Source organism: Pongo pygmaeus, chromosome 5 (genome assembly GCF_028885625.2).
Source record: "Pongo pygmaeus isolate AG05252 chromosome 5, NHGRI_mPonPyg2-v2.0_pri, whole genome shotgun sequence".
Taxonomy (NCBI): Eukaryota; Metazoa; Chordata; class Mammalia; order Primates; family Hominidae; genus Pongo; species Pongo pygmaeus.
In genome coordinates, this window is record NC_072378.2 from 147,296,054 (window position 1) to 147,314,958 (window position 18,905).

The 18,905-nt window shown below is 38.6% G+C and overlaps 1 long non-coding RNA gene across 1 annotated transcript; it reads right to left on the minus strand.

Moving 5' to 3' along the window:
- Positions 1–2,067: 2,067 nt before the first annotated feature.
- On the minus strand, positions 2,068–18,618 carry LOC129039590 (uncharacterized). The gene is made up of 3 exons (XR_008503347.2): positions 18,422–18,618; positions 4,625–4,838; positions 2,068–2,277 (listed from the first exon to the last, which is right to left on the minus strand). It is a non-coding gene; the product is annotated as an uncharacterized LOC129039590 (long non-coding RNA).
- Between the last annotated feature and the right edge of the window lie 287 nt (positions 18,619–18,905).

Genomic DNA, 18,905 nt, shown 5'->3' on the forward strand with positions numbered 1-18,905 from the left:
GGATCCAGGTTGGAATTAGTCTTCAATTTGATTACTCAATTATGATGACTAAAAGACCTACTGAGCACCAGAATTCTGGTGATGTTTTTTTCCCAAGGTAGCCTAACATAAGGCAAGATTGTAGCATGAAGGAAGGGGATGACTTCTGAGAAGGCTTTCTTCACCTTATACGGAAACCCAGTAAGTGGGTTGTGGATACAGGTGTGCACATGTCACCTTGTGGTGTGCATATGTGCGTGCTCTTGGGAATGTCATCCCTCCTTATGTTAACTGCATGTGAAAGCAGCAGGAACCTGTGCTAGAAAACAGAGACAATTAGAAGATAGCTGTGCTTTGGGGAAGCAAGTCAATTGACTGAAAAACAATTTGCCAAATGTCCAATTTGTGAGATTGTAAGGATGTGTAGAAGGTTTTCTTTTCATCTTCTCCCTATACTTACCCTGTCCCTGTCTGTGAAGCTGGCCCAGACTATTTCGTTACAGAGGCAGGGTCATGTTCAGAAGCAGGGGTAGGAATTAAACTCAAACATAAGCAAAAACTCTCAATGAGTCAGTAAATTGGTCATTCATCAAGTTAATTTTAACAAGTTGGCTTTCAACAAATTGGCCTGGAGCCCTACTTTGGCACCTTCTTCTGGAAATGTCTTCTTTTCCTCTTTTAGTCCTTTTCCGTTCAACATTGTACTTCACCTAGACCTTGAGATTGTGCCATTCACAATTATAATCTCAACATTCATCACTTGCCTTGGGAGGTACAGACTTAACTGTTGGCTGGCTAAACGTTTATGTGGAATCTTAGAGGACTTGTAACACTATTTAATGAAACACTCAAAACATTCAAAGTCTAAAGGGGGATGGTGATTTGGAAATAACTTCTCTTACCTGTTCCTACCTGCCCTCTGGCTTCATTCATGGTCATAGGGCCTTAGTTTTTGGACAGAGAGCACCACCGTTTTTGGCCATGCATTCTCTTTTTCCACAGCCCGTTTATATCTATCTGGTCACCACCTGCCAATGAAAAGTAAATAACAATGACTGCTCCCTCCACTGGCTTCTGTCCCTGGGGTGAATGGCCAGGAGTTTGAGCCACTGCTGGACAAGAGCCGTTGATTGCTTGAAGGCTGGCAAGGACAGCAGGGCCCTCATAGTGATCTGGCCTCTGCAGGAGAGAAAAAGGGATGAGCAGACGTGTTGCACTGAGATTAGCTTCCTGCCAATTTCTCCTGAATTTTCCTAAAATAAAAGTGCATTTTCTTCCCAGCCTGATTACGTTTCAAAAGCCTTCTTCTACTAGCACAGCCTTGGTAGATGCTGGACTCTAGAGAGGCTCAAAGGTGGTGGGAATGGTAAGGATGGTGAATCCGGGATTAAAATTGCCCTGCCACACATTGGGTCAGAGCAAATATTTGTGAAGCTTGAGTTATTTGCAGTGCATCATTATGGTTTCTGTATGGGAAATGCCAAGTTGTACTTCGATGTGCAGGGAGATAAAAATATATTTACCAACACAAGGTGTTATGTGTTAAATGGTAAGGTGCCAGAATGCTCATAAACTTGACCAGTACAAGGATGTTGTCAGAGGTGGTGTGGGAAGCAAAATTGTGAATCAGGTGCTGAAATGATTAAAGAAGATGGAAGACTGAGCTGACGACAGTGTGCATTAATTAATGGAAATGTATGGCCTGAAATGTAAAAGAGGAGATGTAGTTGAGTAAGAAGTGCAGCATCCTTTCATCTATCACGCTGGAAATCCAGCAAAATCTGAGACCAAGTGACTATTTAAAGTCGACTATACAGAACTCCAGAGCTGGGGATGATTTATCTGCAGGAAGAAACCAGCTTTGCTCTGGGCTAAGAGTGAAAGAATATTAAATATGTAGCCTTTTAAAGAATCATATTTCTGTATCATCTATACATATATATATACACACACACTATTTCATATATATATAATGGATTAAAGCAGATCATAACAAAATAAATATCAAATTATTCATGTTCCTCTTTTGAGCCTCATTCTGCAGAAGGAACACTTTCACGCTTTAAAAAAGACAGGATCACCTCTGATCTATGAACCATTTTATTTCGAATACATCTTACTGTTACAATTTGGCCTACTGCTTGGTGGGGAAAGGCCTTTCCATGTTTCACTCACTGCAGAGCAATCCAGCTTTCCTGTAATATTCATCTGATGTTTATATCCATCTTTTGAAATGTAGGGGCTATTAGATCAGAAATATTCCATGAAGAAGGGAGCAAAGATTCATGTCACTGACAACTGGAGAAGAAACAGAGAACGGGTAATAATATCATGGGACAGAATGGAGTCCCTTCCAGATCTTTGGAGAGCTAGCACCATATCCTTCCCAATCATTTATTGCAAGGCTAACTAAGGTCCTGAAGAGTGGGCATCTTCAGTCTGAGGCCAAGAGGCCCCTGACCTACCCTGATATAGACCAAACTGTGCTTAGTTTCCCTCTGGAAGCACCAGAATAGCTGCATTGGTTATACTGTGTCATTTCAGAATGCTGACCTCAACCCTTAGCCCATTTGTTTGTTGACACAATAATTCTTTTTTTTTTTTTTTTTTTGAGAAAAATAAATCTTTGCACTGCAGTTAGAAATAAAGCTTAAAGAAAAATCACTGGGATTGGTGACATGTTGCTTTAAGTTAAAAAAATGTCTCTGCAAGGTGGGTATCCAAACCTTTGCAGCTGTCTCCATGCAAGAAGAACAATTCAAGAGCAGCATGTCATGGGCAGCTCCCAGGAAAGGAGGAGAGAGACTGGAGGCACCAAACCCATCCAAGCACTCAGTACTTGAAAAGGCCCTGGCCTCCTTTACTATCTAAACACCTTACACTTTCTAGGAATTCAATACACACAGATTAAAGCCCAACTTACTAAAACTAGTTATTTAGCATTAATAATTTAAATCTTAAGTTTTAGCTGGTGAAGGACTATATCCAAGTTTTCATTTGAAAATAAAATGTTTTTTTTTTCTTTCTTTCAAATCAGGTACTCATGATGTGTGACAAATGGCATGCCTCCTGCAAGAGTTACAAGTTATGTGCCTAAACAGGAAGGATCATCTCATTGCAGAATTAGGGCATCATCCAGTGGGAAGGGAGTTTCAAGGTCATTTAGTCCAGCCTTTGAGTGATAGAGAAATTCTCTTTGAGGCATCCCTGTCAGGTGGCCATCAAACTTCTACTAGTGTATTCATCCACACCTGGTCTGTCTAAAACCTTGAGAACAGCCCTTTGTATAGTTCAATAGCCCCAAATGAAGGAAAAGTTTTTGTTATTTTCAGTAAACATATTCTGTTGTATAACTTTGGTTGATCGGTTCCCCTTTAGCGACCCAGAAAACACTCAGCTCCCTCTGACACCCGTGCCCTTTGAATGAAAGTCAGCCATAAAATAGAGCACCGGAGTAACTTTCCAGAGTCCCAGATTTGCCCCTTCGCTCCACTGCAAATCAAATGTGTGACCTGTGTTTCAATTCAATTAGCCTTTTCCTAAGGGTTTCACTGTTTCTGTTCCTGTGAGTTTCTTTTCTAAAGATCTGCATTTGTATATTTCAAGTGGAATTTTTTTTTTAGCAAACTACAACCTTTTATCTTAAATTGAGAGATATGATTTGATTTTTATTTTTATTGTGGAAAATTTCAAACATACAAGAGTAGATATAATATAGTAGTGAATGCCTTAGTATTTTTGTCACCCAGCTGTAAATATATCAAACTGTGGTCAATCTTTTTTTTTTGAGACGGAGTCTCATTCTGTCACCCAGGCTGGAGTGCAGTGGCGTGATCTTGGCTCACTGCAAGCTCCGCCACCGGGGTCACGCCATTCTCCTGCCTCAGCCTCCCGAGTAGCTGGGACTACAGGTGCCCACCACTACGCCTGGCTAATTTTTTCTATTTTTCAGTAGAGACGGGGTTTCACTGTGTTAGCCAGGATGGTCTCGATCTCCTGACCTCATGATCCGCCCACCTCGGCCTCCCAGAGTGCTGGGATTACAGGTGTGAGCCACCGCACCCGGCCGGTCAATCTTATTTCATCATTACCCTCACCCCGTCTTTCTCCTCCCTGGATTGTTTTGAAGCAAATCCCACATACCATACAATGTCAGCCATACCTTCTCATATGAACCTGGGAGCAAATTCTCCAAACGACAAAATCAATGGAAGACATCTGGGGGGCCTAGCCCTTATAGTGAGTGCTGGAGTTACAAAGGTGAATAAAATTGTGCCACGTTTCGGTCTTTTTGGAAAACATTACCCCTCATGTGTCTCTAAAAATTGATTCTTCTTTTTGTGCTAACACTTCCTTTTTTTGGCCAAAATCTTTCTAAAAATAGACAGCAAGCCCCCACCTGATGCCGGTTTCTTAAACTTTCCTCTCATGAAGGTGAGCTAGGATTGTACAATTACAATGCTTTGAGAATTTCATTCCTTTTGAGCTATCTTTACTTTTCAAAGCCTCTAGTCATGCTATTGGACCTATCTTTTCCTCTAATAATTTTAAAAAACCTCTATATTGCGTTACTCTCTGTCTTTTCATCCCAGTTTACTCTGATTAACATGGTTACCGTCTCCCCAGGTTCCTCCCATTCATTTACCTTCACCATTTCATTTCGCCTTGCATTTCTTCCCAGTTGCTCAGACTTCACAATAGTAATTTTCTTTTTCTTTTTTTGTACCTTCTGAAAGGGCAGTCTAACGACAAAGTCAGCTGATAATTGCTCAGAAGACCTGTATTCACCAGAGTCTTTCTGATGATATTCAGAAGATCAAATTTTAAGCGCAGCATGAACCAAGATCCAGTTACACTGTCTGCACACACACAAACAGAGAAAAACCACCATAGTATACATGAGGGAAAGATCAGACCATACAATCATTATGTGATAATGTATTAATAATAGATGGTATAATGAACCAAAAGTGAGCTTGGCAACACTCCCAGGTACTTTTCATAAAATAATTTCCATAACCTGCTTTGCCTGTGAAGAAGGGAACACATTATCCCACAATTACTTGGGGGTGGAATGATTAGCGTGGGTCCCGGACGCGGCCCGGGGACTCTGTGGTTGGCCTTACACCTTTCCAGACAACGTCCTTGGCCTCTCCCCTATGACAGCATGTGTAGCTGTGTGTGAGACGGAGGCTAAAAGCCTGGTTATGCTCCGGAGAATGAATTCTTATGTCCCTGAGCTCTTCCCAGAAAACATGCAGGGAGTCTCTGCCAGGGGCAGAAGTTCAGCTCCTGGGAAGAGGGGATGAATTTCTGTGTTTTATTTCAATGGTGTAGCATGAGTGTGCAGAGCCAACAGTATGATAACTGGTGGTCCTCACGTATGTCTTGGCTACACCATCCTGTGACATGGTCCTGAGGCTGACCAGGGGATGGAGCTGACCTTCAGAGCCCCAAATTTGGCATGAGGCATAGCCAATATATGGGACAAAAGTCAAAATTTATGTGACATCGGTCACAAAAGGTAACCTGGGACTTGCCTGTCACTGCAGATCCTGCACTCTACAACACAGCAGTGTTTAGTGCCTGTTTACATTGTAAGGGTCATCGGGTCTTCTAAGGAGTCACAGCATATATAGCTAAATTTTCTGAATATAAATATATGTGTTAAACGAAATGACACAGGACAGGTCATGGAGAGCATAAAAGAACTGTGTTTGGAGACTCATAAGTATTCTGGTCTGGGCATCAGAAACTTGATACAGTTTGCATCACACCCAGGAGGAAGGATCATTCAGGCATTTGGATTTAGTTGCATTGCTGACATCCGTCAGAAACCCAGGTAACAGCCATTGGCATGAAAAGCACAGTTAAAATGAAATGGATCTATTCAATGAGAAGCTCAAAACTTTAGTTGGTTTGCAAAGTGTTTTGTCTAGCCACATGCATCATCAATTTAATATTTCAATATTTCAAGTTTATTTCCATGGATGAGATTTCATTTACCCCCATACACTCACTTAACCTATTGAGTGATTCTAAGTTATGAACAAATACAGTCACCAAAAAGGTGATTATTTAAGAAAGAACAGAGAAAACCTATCAGTTACATCTTTAGTTATCTGAGACTTTTAGGCAGCGCCTCTAGAAAGTGCTGAGCAGAAGCTTAATATGGGAGTGAAGAAAACCAACTTGTTTATCTACCTCTAAGTCACAAAGGCTATTCTGCACACAGCTATGAACTTCTGGGAATAGGAAAGCCACTTAGCAAGTTAGCAGGTGAGGTCAGAGTAGACGCATATTCTCTGGGCACATAAATTAGCCGAGGAAGAGACGACACCCTAAATCATCTTCATGGGGCCTAAACCATAGAGTGTAAAAAGCAAATGCATGTTTAGATGTAACATATTTGCCAAAATAATTGGACTTTTATTACATTTCCCCTGTGATCTTAATTACCTTGCATATATTTATCTTCCAACTAGACAACATGATATTTGTGGATACATGTTACTCACACATAGGTTTCTGTTAACACTAAAACTGAATCACTCAAAAGGGGTGTCATTTGTGAAGTCCGGGGAAAATCATCATAAAGGCAGCTCTTAACTCCTAAGTCACAGGGAGGCTTATTTGCCCGAAAGAAATACTCATGTTACAAAGGGGTCCTTTCTGCCGTTTTTGTTTGAAAACAGACTCCTCTAAAACATGCCGATATCTGTAGAAAAGAAGCAAGAAGAGTTCCCCTCCAGAGGCTGCTCCCTGGAGAGTCACAGAGATCCTCGCATTTCTCCCATAATATTCTTCCCAGGCCGCCCATTTCAGTGCGGCATTGACCAACACATTTCAAGTCCATAAGCACTTCCAAATATTGAATTAGAGAATCTCATAATATATCCACAGATTAATCGAACTAATGATATTCATAGGTAGCCAGGATAGCTCATGTTTTTCAGTTTGTAGTTTAAATAAAATCACATCTCTTTCTCTTGTATGCCTCCCCTCTCAATTAATTTTTCAGTTCCCACAATTTGGTTTTTAGAAAAATATCCAGTATAACCTTGTTAGGTTCCCTCTTACTGCCTTGTCCAAGAACACTATGGACTTATTCATTCCAAAGGGTTCATTCTGTACAAGAACACTAGGCAGCCGGTTTAAGAGAGAAAAAACTGGGAAGTCTGGTCAGTGCGCTGGTTACTGATGCTGACACCAGGCTCTACTGCTAGAAACTGGATCTGCAGAATCTGAACCAGCCCTCCCTGGCTAACATTCAAAGGCTTTTTGGTTGCACCAAAGTCACCAGGGCAATTGACCCCATTCCTTCTTGTAGGTTTCTCCTTGGGAGACTTGGTTTCCATTCTTGCCAACGGATCTTTAAGTCATCCAGATACAAACTATCCTAACTTCAAACACAAAGTTCAGTCCTCAGTTCCTTGCTTCCCTGAAGCCCCAAGGATTCCACACCATTTTTTTTTTTTTTTTTTTTTTTTTGTAGGGCACAGAGAGGGAAGCCTTCAAGTAGCAGAAGGTCCTGATCTATTCTCTTCCCAAAACAGTTAAGTGTCTCTTCAACCTACCTAGGTATCACCAAGCTTTGGATCACCCTATGCAGAATCAAGAATCCCCACTCCAAGAAACCTCATCATAGAAGACAGCACACTTGGAAAGGATCCTACTCCACTCAATGCCCAGTGACACCTGGCATTCTTTTGCTTTGCACAGATTTCTTAAAGTGAAGGGTGGAAATATCTTTGGATCATGTCTATGCTCTAGTCTCTGTTATTGTGTTGTAACCTGAGAAAAATCATTTATTTTCTCCATTAAGAGTAGACTAGGAATTTTCTAACTTACCAGTTTAATAGATCAGAGGTTTTTAAAGCTTTTCTTTAGCCTCGGAATCCTTTTTATTCCCCATGTTTTACAAGTATGAACTTTTACTATCATATTCTCAGGTGTTCCTGAGCCATAATCTTACTTTCTGAAAGCAAATTTTATTTATTTTTAAATGTTATGTTAGGTTCAGGGGTGCATGTGTAGGTTTGTTATATAGGTAAATTTGTGTCACAGGTGTTTGTTGTACAGATTATTTTTTCACCCAGATACAAAACCCAGTACCCAACAGTTATTTTTTTCTGATCCTCTCCCTCCGCCCATCCCTCATCCTCAAGTAGGCCCCAGTGTCTGTTGTTCCCCTCTTTGTGTCCCTGTGTTCTCACCATTTAGCTCCCACTTATAAATGAGAACACGCAACATTTGGTTTTCTGTTCCTGCATTAGTTTGCTAAGGATGATGGCCTTCAGCTCCATCCATGTTCCTGTAAATGATGTGATCTTATTCTTCCTGAAGCCAAATTTTAACATATGACACAGAACCCCCAATTTTTCTTAGGTAGAGAACTTAATCCAGTCAATCCCCTTTAAACCTAATAAATTTTGTTGATGTCTTTATCACTCTGGGTTGAAAAATCAAGCACACTGAAGGCTATTTGCCATTTTCTACTTCCTCACTGAGAGAGCAATTTTATAAAATTACAGGCAGTATCTCAGAGGGGAGGTAGGATGCTTTATGATTTTATATTTGTATCCCTATTCTAGCAAATGTTCTGGAGTTCGTTTATAGAACCAGCTTCCCCTCTGCACACGGAGGGTTGTGCTCAACCCACCCTTCCAGTTCCTATCTCTTCTGTTGCGACTTTGAATGCTTCTTCTAGAAGACCAATTGCCGAGGCCTGTAGGCTCCATTGGCCCAAGGGTAAAGAGACATGGGCCTGCCCCATTCACTCTCTGTATTGCTTTGGCCATTTATCTAATCTCTTTGAGTTTTGGTTTCCTCACTAGTAAAATAAAGAAATGAGATGGTCTCAAATCTTCTCCCACTTTTAGAATTATACATCTGTTGAATTATGAACACTCAGATTCTTGGATTCTTCTGAGTCCTTTAAAGCAACCCCTATTACTCCTTGCAAGTAAATGTTAGACAACCTCAACCACTACCAATTCTGCAATTTACATGCAGTTCAAGTAGCCCAAGCATACTGGGCTTGCTGCCACTTACTCTAACCTGTTACAGTGATCTTTGGACATAAAAGAAAGTTTTGTCTGTTTCATTCTAAAATCAACAACATGAGGTATTGCAGAGCCACAGGGTAAGAACCTGGATATGAGAATGGAACAGCACTGGAAGTCAGCCAAGCATGATTTGTATGCTAATTCCATCTCTGAAATGGACTAAACACCCCGGTTTCATCACTCACAACTCTTGTGATCATTGTGATCACCTGCAAGGTGGACATAACAATGCGCTCACTACCTCCCTCAGAGGATGGTTGTGAACTACTTAATCCCAGACCAGCCACCAGGTGCCACAGCCAGAAGGTCACCCCGTTCCAGAAAACTCTTTATTCCTGGTAGGGAGTTCTGACATCACAGAAGACTTTGAAATCCTTTTTTTTTTTACCACAGCTTACTTTGTGGCTTAATCCCTTGCCTACCTTACAACACATTCTCTAGCATCCATTTGATATAAATATATATTTATATTTGCATATATATAATATGCATATATTTTAACTAGCTCTTATCTATGCTTTGTCCATTTGATCTGATGCATACATATTTTACTCAGCACATAGTATAAAATGTAAGTCGGTTATTTTTATTATTACTGAAATTATTTTTAGCATCTTTACACTTTTGTTTATGCCGTGGGCTCCTCCTCGAGGTCCTTTTTCTTCAATGCATAATTATCCCGCAAAAATCCACACATCTTTTGTGGGAAAAAAATGAAAGTGTTTGAGCTCCTGTGTTCACAAAACTCCTGTAACAGTTTTCATGTTTACTTTTATTGTGGTTATTTTCGCATGTATTATTTTTCTTACTATATGTATGCCCCTGGGGATCACCACACTGTATATGTTTATACAGTCCCAAGGCAGCTAGCATGTAACATTTCCCATACGGAACTCAATAAATACTCAATACATTATTGATAAAGACTTAATGAAAACAGACCCAAGAGCCTAGAAATCATTTCTTGGCTGTGTAGCTTGCTTGATTTGGACTTGCCATGTGGTTTAGACAGGGCAGAGGGTATTTTCCGATCAGCCCAAAGTGGGCTTCATTATGTACCTGATGTCATTAAATCCATAGTCCTATCTGCCCGAGAGTCCATTCCATTTCTGAGTGTGTCTGTTAGGCTGAAAGCAAAAGTCTTTATAATAGGATTAGATGTTTTAATAGCCCCTAGAGAAATAAAAGCACTTCATGAAGGTTTTTTCTGAATAAAAGCAGCCTATCCATATAACAGAAAATGTGTAGTAATTAGAAAATATTCTGTTTCCCTGAAATCATAGTACTGATAAATGACATTTATTGGGTTTCTATCTCATGCCACATATCAGATGTGTTATCTTGTTTAAGCTTCACTACTGTGTGGTAGGAATCATTATTATTCCCATTTTACAGATGAGAAACTGTAATTGAAAGGTGCCAAGTAAGTTGCTCAATGTTCACAATTAGCAAGTGATAAAATAACTTGGCCATCACCAGAGCTCTCTATCTAGACATAAATGTTTGGAAAATTTCAGATCAAGATGGCGTCCCTATTCCGGGACTCTCCGCCTTTGCTCTCTAGGATTTCTGAATATGAATATAGAAATAGACAGGAGTTTTCATGGTCACTGTGCAACCTCTGTTCAGTTTTGTTTTGTTTTGTTTGTGAGATGGGATCTGACTCTGTTGCCCAGGCTGGAGTGCACTGGTATGATCATGGCTCACTGCACTCAACCTCCTAGGCTTAAGTGATCCTTCCATCTCAACCTCCCAAGTAGCTGGGACCATAGGTGTGTGCCAACATGCCCAGCTAATTTTTTATTTGTAGAATTGTGGTCTCACTATGTTGCCCAGGCTGGTCTCAAATTCCTGGGCTCAAGTAATAGTCCTGCTTTGGCCTCCCAAAGTGCTGGGATTATAGGTGTGAGCCATCGCACTCTCTGCTCAGTTCTTAAATCTTGATATCTTTTCTCTCTCTTCTCTCCTCTTTTCTTTTCTCTTTTTTCTCTCTCTCTCTCCCAATCTCTCTCTGTCTTTGAAAAAAAAAATAATAAACTTGGCTTCCTCCAACTGTCATCAGTAGTCGCTAGAGGGGCTTTCCCGATACTCAGAAAAACACATCCCTGTGGCTTTTTGTCGGGGACTTTCTATGCATGAATTAGGCCTCATCAGCAGTAAAAGCTCAAGCAGTAAGGGTGTCTGCTGCCAGGCTGCACTGCCCCTTGGAGGAGCAGGGGCCGGGCTTGCTGTACTGCCCTGCTCAGTGCTTGAGGTTTCACTGTCCTTCGTGACAACAAAATTATGTCACTTTCACCTGCCAGGACAGGCACCAAAAAACCCATTGATACAGCCCCTTCCCAACAAGAGAAGCCAAGGGGCAGCAGCTAGTCAAGTCAGGTGCAGGAGAGCAGAGAATGAGAGGGGGATGCATTGGAGGAGGCGGCACCTGGGTAGGTGTTTCAGGGAACAGGCCCCTTCTTCCAATCATGGGGAATTTCCCTTTTTGTGAAATGGAAATTCAGAATAGGAATTCCTATCAATGACAAGGCCATGTAAGTGGCACAGAAAACATAAGTAGTTGCTGAGCCACTTACATGGCCCAACCTGTGACTGAGTGATTCTTTTTTTGAGACGGAGTCTCACTCTGTCACCCAGGCTGGAGCACAGTGGCACAATCTCGGCTCACTGCAACCACCGCCTCCCAGGTTCAAGCGATTCTCCTGCCTCAGCTTCCTGAGTAGCTGGGATTACAGGCACGCGCCACCACGCCCAGCTAATTTTTGTGTTTTTAGTAGAGACGGGGTTTCACCATGTTGGCCGGGCTGGTCTCAAACTCCTGACCTCAAGTTATCCACCCACCTTGGCTTCCCAAAGTGCCAGGATTACAGGCGTGAGTCACCATGCCCTGCCGACTGAGTGACTCTTAAACTATTGCAGCATGAAAAGCTGCCCCTTCTCCTTCTATCACCTACGCTTGCCCTGAGCAGCTGAGGGTTGAATGCCGTGTGTCTACTCTCCAAGTTGCTCCAACGTAGATCACTTGTATTACAATTGATTTTTTTTTTTTTTTACTATTACCTAACAGCTCCATCTGTTACTAATCCATAACAGATGCAAATTTTTGTATATTTTATGCATTTTATGGACACTGGCAGCAATGGGCATTTTGTTGTTTATGCCACTCTCAATCAGTTAATGTTTTCTCGGTTTTCTCCCCCTTACTCCAGTTCCTAAACAAATACTCCTTTCTTCTGAGAACACAGGCAAAGCACACAATATTGATCTGATTGCAGCATAGAACCCTCCTGAAATCCTGAAAGCCAATTACCTCATACTGCACAGTACAGTAAATTCTAGGATAGCCTTAGAAAGGGAGTCAGTCAAGTGGTTTATAAGAAAAGAAACTATGAAAAGAGCGTTCTTCAGATTCTTCCCCTGCTATAATCCAGTCAGGTCATATTTTATTGGTGCTCATTATTCAGGCAGACAGTGATAACTGTGGAAACCATGGAAACATATTATGGCCAAATTGATGCTGCTTCGAAACGCCAGTGACTCACGCTGTGGAACACTAACCATGATCCATTAAGGCGCTTCTTGGACTTTTGTCAAGAGGGCCCTCCACGTGTGCATTCTAGGTGCAAGTGCAGCCACAACTCACTTGGAGAGTGAGGGGGCTCTCCAAAATAAAAGGCAACTCATCAGACTTTTCCCAGAATGAATAAAAAGATATCACAAATTGCACATCATCCTGGATCAGTTTTATTCCAATGAATCCCTTAAGTTATAAAGCATATTTGAATACTCCTAAGTATTTAAGACAGTGGGTACTCCCTAGCACACACTCTCTCTCCTCTTCTTTAAACCTAATTATTTGCCTCTACATTTTAAAACTTCAAATAAGAATATGCATTGTCCTTGTAATTATGCTCATGAAAATGTCAGATTTCCATATTCTACATCTGATAAAAATAAATACATCTCAGCGGATCATTACATTTTGTTAAATTCCCAAAGCTATGAACACTTAAGGCCACATCCCACTTCAGAGAATGCCACAAAGACAGGTTAGATTAAGGAAGTCTCTTTTATTTATAATCTTGAAAACAAATCCTTTACTAACATATGAGATTAAAGTATAGCATTAAAGAGATAGAAATTTTCATAATGTAAACATTAATGATAGCTTTAAATTTTTTATTTCATTTTTTTCAGAATAAATTATGCAATATGTTCAGTAATGTAAGTAGAGTAGAAATTTTTTAAATTATCAAAATTTATCAAAAACTATCAAGTATTTATCAGCCGTGTACAAGGTATTTCTTATTCATGTGATGCCATCTCAGTCGATGGCAAGGCTAGAATTGTGAAGTCTTGGCTAGTGCACCAGTCCCTCTGAATATTTTGATCCTATTTTGTCTTGTCATCTTCTAAAATGTACCAATCATTTATGATTGCAGCAAATCAATAATCAGAAGACTGAATTTTCTGACAATGTTAGCCCTGATATGAGGCTGAAGTTTCAATCATGCTTGTATAAGCATAGTTGAAATTGAATAAACTATAACTTTTTTATTTTTGTATTTTAATAACATCTTTTTAAAATAGTTACAAAAGTAATGTATGTTCAGTGCAGATAATTTTAAAAACAGAAAAACTACGGAAGAAGCAAGGGTTACCTATGATTCAGCCCTGATACATAATCATCATTTATATTTTGCTATGGGCCCTTCTACTATTTTTGTTTGTTGGTTTGTTTGTATATTGTTTTAAAGAAATAGTATTGTAGTCTCACAGCTTGCATTTTATTATTTGGCTCTATATTGTGAATATTGTCTCTTATCAGTATATAAGTATTTTCTGTAACACTTTCAGTGACCAGATCTGATGCTGTCGTAGATACGTAAGAACTTTTATAATCACGTTTAGATTCCTTTGAATTGTCCGTTTTATAGATTATGCTGAAAGGAGCATCCTTTTATGTTGAACTTTGGCCCCATCTTTAATTATTTACTTAGGATACATCCCTACAACTGCTTTATATAGGAATCATAAGGCCTAGGAAACCTGTTTTCAATTTCCATTTAGAAGTTTAATTTATTCAGCACTGTATGAAAGTTCTCAATGGCCAAGTGCGGTAGCTCATGCCTGTAATCCCAGCTTGAGGTCAGGAGTTCGAGACCAGCCTGGCCAACATGATGAAACCCCATCTCTACTAAAAATACAAAAGTTAGCCGGGCATGGTGGCATGTGCCTGTAGTCTTAGATACTTGGGAGGCTGATACAGGAGAATTACTTGAATCTGGGAGGTGGAGGTTGCAGTGAGCAGAGATCGTGCCACTGCACTCCAGCCTGGGCAACAGAGTAAGACTCCATCTCACAAAAAAAAAGAAAAAAGAAAAGAAAATTCTCAATATCTCACACTCCAGCCAACCTGGGGAATTATGAATCATTTTAGCTCTACCAATTTGATACATGATAAGAGAATCTCACTGTTTTAATTTGTGTGTATTTGTTATTAATGATCTTTAACATTTTTCATAAGATTCATAGTTTAAAAAATCATCTATATTAATTGCCTTTTCATTGCTTTTTCCTTTTCAAAATATGTAGGTATCTATCTTTTCCCTGTAGATCTGTAGAATCCTTCCACTCGTTTGACACTTTGCCTGACACATTTTTCTCCAGTTTGTGACTTGTCCTTTAGTTCTGAGAATCTTGTTATTGAGGTTCAGAAATACTCATTTTAGCTCACCAAATCTCTTTTGTTTACCTTTATAATTTCTATTTTTCATTTTATTTTTCCAAAGCCCTCCTGGACCCAAGATATTTGTTCATATTTTCTCAAAGTTTTCTTATTGTTTCATTTGCATTTAATTTTTAAAACAATTTCTGATTAATTTTAGTGTATAGTAAAAGACAGTACTCTCTAGCATATTTTGCATCACAGTGCACATAGAAAAATACACATTTTCATGGCACTCTGGGGTAAAGAAATAAGGCTGTTCACAGCCAGGGTTTATCAGCCACCTGGGCAACTGAGATGATCACATCCTAGCTCATCTGTAACCAAGTCCCAGCAAGCCATTGTGCTGTGGCACTTCTGGTATGAGGCAAGTGAAGACATGACCTTTTAAAATATAAGTAATCAACCATCTAAGTTATTGAACAATTTGATTCCTTCGCCCACTTATTTGAAATGTCATTTTATTCATGTAATTAAAACTTCTATATGTGGGTATTTTCCTAGTATTTCTACCCTGTTTCATTGATCTGAATGTCCATCCTGACACTAATACCACACTGTTTCATGTTTTATAGATTTTTAATATGTTCTAATCTTTGATAATGCAAGTTCCATCTTACTTTTTTTCAAAAATTTTAATTCCTGCCAGTTTATTCCCTTAGATAAATTTTAGAAAATTTCTCAAAAATTCAAATGTTTGAAGATTTGAGATTGCATGAAACGGAAATATCATTTTAACATCAACAGAATATTGACATCAACAGAATATTTTTGTTTTCCCACTTGGAATGCACTTATTCAAATCATCCATGTGCCTCTCAATGAAGTTTAGTAGTTTTCTCCATACAGGTAAATACTTCTTTTCAGGTAATTCCTAGATATTTATCATATTTGTTGCTATTTTTAACGCTATATTTTTCCTATTATATTTTCTATATGATTATTTACAATTTTCTATATGATTATTATTGGCTAAAAAACTATAAATATTTTATTTACAGACAGCTATCAGACCATAAAATTTGTTTGTCATATTCTGTCTGTAAAAGACACTAACTATGGAAGAAAATATTGCTCTGTTACTGTCTTGGAATACGCAGTATAAACAGAAAGAATAATTCCTAATTATTTGAGTGGCTCCTTATTTTTAAAAAATATATTTGTATCAGGGAATACTTTTGGAAGGATCACAGAATATTCTCTGAATTTTCTCAATTTGATTTTAGCTGTCATATCTAAAAAGTTTACTAAGATGCATTCTTTGAAAACAAAGGTATACAGGCTGAGATATTCAGCGTACTTTCTAATTTATGGGCATTTTGGTTTTTAAAAAATCTCTCCGTCAAATTTCCCCTAGTTATTTCCACATTCAATCGTAATTTTACCAATGATGTCTGCGATGGCAATGAAGAGATACGATTAGAGTCAAATGAATGGCTCTCGTAAGCAAATATTTTCCTACAGTAACACCAAAGTATAAAAAAATGAAAGACTTTAATGAAACATTTTAAAGCATAAAACCAAATCCTCAAATTAGAACACAAATGAGAAGAAATATTATTTTTTCTCCCAAAAGTGTGCCTAAAGAGAAAGCGGGGATGAGAAGGTTGTGAAATGCTTTCACCATCTTGCAGAGCACTGAATACTTTCCACGGCTGCAGACAGTATGTTTTGGAGAAGGAGGGATAAATCAGCAGATCTCTGATTTTTTCAGGGACTAAACTAAACAGATGTTTAAACCCATAACACTCAGCTATTTCAGATGCATGAAAACTGCTCTTCGGCTTTATTGAATTAAATAAAGTTAATTCCTGGTTAATACGCAGGAACTAAATTAGGTCTATAATTTCAGATGCCCTTTTTTAATGACTCATTTTTCTGTCAATAAAATTGACAGCAGAGACCAGCACAGTTGCTTTGTCCAACTCTGACCTGCCCTGCTGAGTCATGTGACACAGTCGAGTGTTGCCAGATAAAGGCTGTCACTCTCCCCTGGAGTTTTCATGGAAATAAGGTTAGAGAAATGTGGCCTGTGCAAGCCCAGGGAGGTTTTCAACAGAGATGAGGGATGGCATCAATCATTCCAGAAGGTGTCCCATAGGGCATTTTCATTGATAGTGCAGACTTTATTTGTGTATTCAAAGATAAAGTAAGTCCCTGTTTCCGGTAAAAGTCGTCTCCTTTGGCATGAGGCTTCCTCTGCTGACCTCAGAGCCTCCTAAATGATTTAGATAGCTTATCTCACCCCCCATCCTGTGAATAGAGAAGAATTTCTAAGATGAAATAGGGAAGTTAGGTTTGACCGCAAACTTAAGTCACGGAAAGAATTTGTAAAACGCAGAATGTGTTCATCACAAGGGAAAATTTTTAGTAATCCTTTTATGATTGTTTTCAAGGGAAAAAAGTGAATAAGCCTCACCTTTATTCTTCATTCATTTTCCCTCATTGATGTCAATCTAGTCATTTATTGGCATATGTGCCCAAACTCTACTCATGAATATTTGGACATTTAATGACATTAACAAGGACAGATACATAAGCTTGCCAAAGGAAATGTAAATGATATGCTGAATAAAAGCCACGTTGGTGATAATCCACTCCACACACACACACTCGCGCGTGCACACACACACACTCGCGCGTGCACACACACACACACGCACTCCTCCACTTTTAGATGAGAAAAATGAGGAGGCTCAAAGGAAACTATAGGAGGTCGAGTGTTAATGTATCAACTGTCACTAAGATAGAAATTATTAATATATTTTAAAGTACTGTTTATAATTTTTAATTAATTTAATTACTCATTAAATTTAAAATAAAATGAGATACTTTTGAAAACTGATTCTGGCTGTTCAATGAAACAAATATCAGTGACCCTTAAACAAGATAAAATGTTCATTCTCATTCAAAGTAAAAGAGAGAAAAAGTAAAACATTGAGATAACATTATACATGGATAAAACCGGCAATGACTTTTTTTTTAAAGTTAACATCTTTTCTGATCAGGATTTGGAAAAACTGAAACTCCTATCCACTGTTGCTGGAATATAAGCTGGCAGAAGGTCTACAGACAGCAATTGGCCATATCCATCAAAATTACAGATGCACCCTACCATTAACCCACCAAGTTTCATTTTTAGGAATTGATTCTATTGATGTACTCATACTCATGCAAAATGTATTTGAGCAAAGATATTAATTGAAGCACTTCCGGTAATACAAAAAAACCCTGATGTGTACCAGCAGAAGGCTCTTAAATCTATATCTTTAACTTATAAATATGTACAATAAAATACTCAGCATTTAAGAATGGTAAGGCAGATAAATATGTGAAAGTTCATATAGTACAAGTTTAATTATAAAACCACTTTCAGAATAATGTGCAAAATATAATTCTATTTGCACATGTATGTTTATCAGTGCATAGAATAACCCTAAAGGGATACCTAAGAAACCAACAAAAGTGGCTAATATAGGGATAAAAATAGGAAAACTTGTTAATTTATAACATGTGCAGACGTTATCCAGACCAAAAAAAGATAATTAAATAATTCAAGAAAGAAAAAAATCTAGCAAAAGAATGAAAAAAACGTAAAACAATTTCCTGTGTACAGTCAATTCAACATCATAAGTAAAGCACTTACCATATAAAAGGCCGTAGTAGGCCTTTATTAGTAATTATTTTCCCCATCTTTATAGGATTTTAGAGTTTGAAAGCATTTTCCCCAAATCGATGCCAAAACTTGGACCCATGCTGGCTCCTTGTTAGCTATGGGAAAGTCATTGTATCTTTTTAAATTTTTATATCTTTCTCTTTGTACAGTGACTTAAGACTTCTATCTTCTTTACAAATCAAATGTAATGCTGAAAGATAAACCACAGAATTGCATTTCTTTTTTTTTTTTTTTTTTTTTTAGCAAACATGTTTCATAATCCTAAAAATTGTTTCTTTATTTGGGAGCCTTAGAAACAGAGTAGAATATCTTAATGTCAGTCATCTTAATTCAAAGAACTAATTTTGTAAGTCATTTCTTTCTCCTGTATTTTCTCTGATTTAAGTCAATATACAATATTTTAGCTACTTCTCTTCTTATTTGAGTTTTTGTTGACAAGCTGCACAAACAGCAT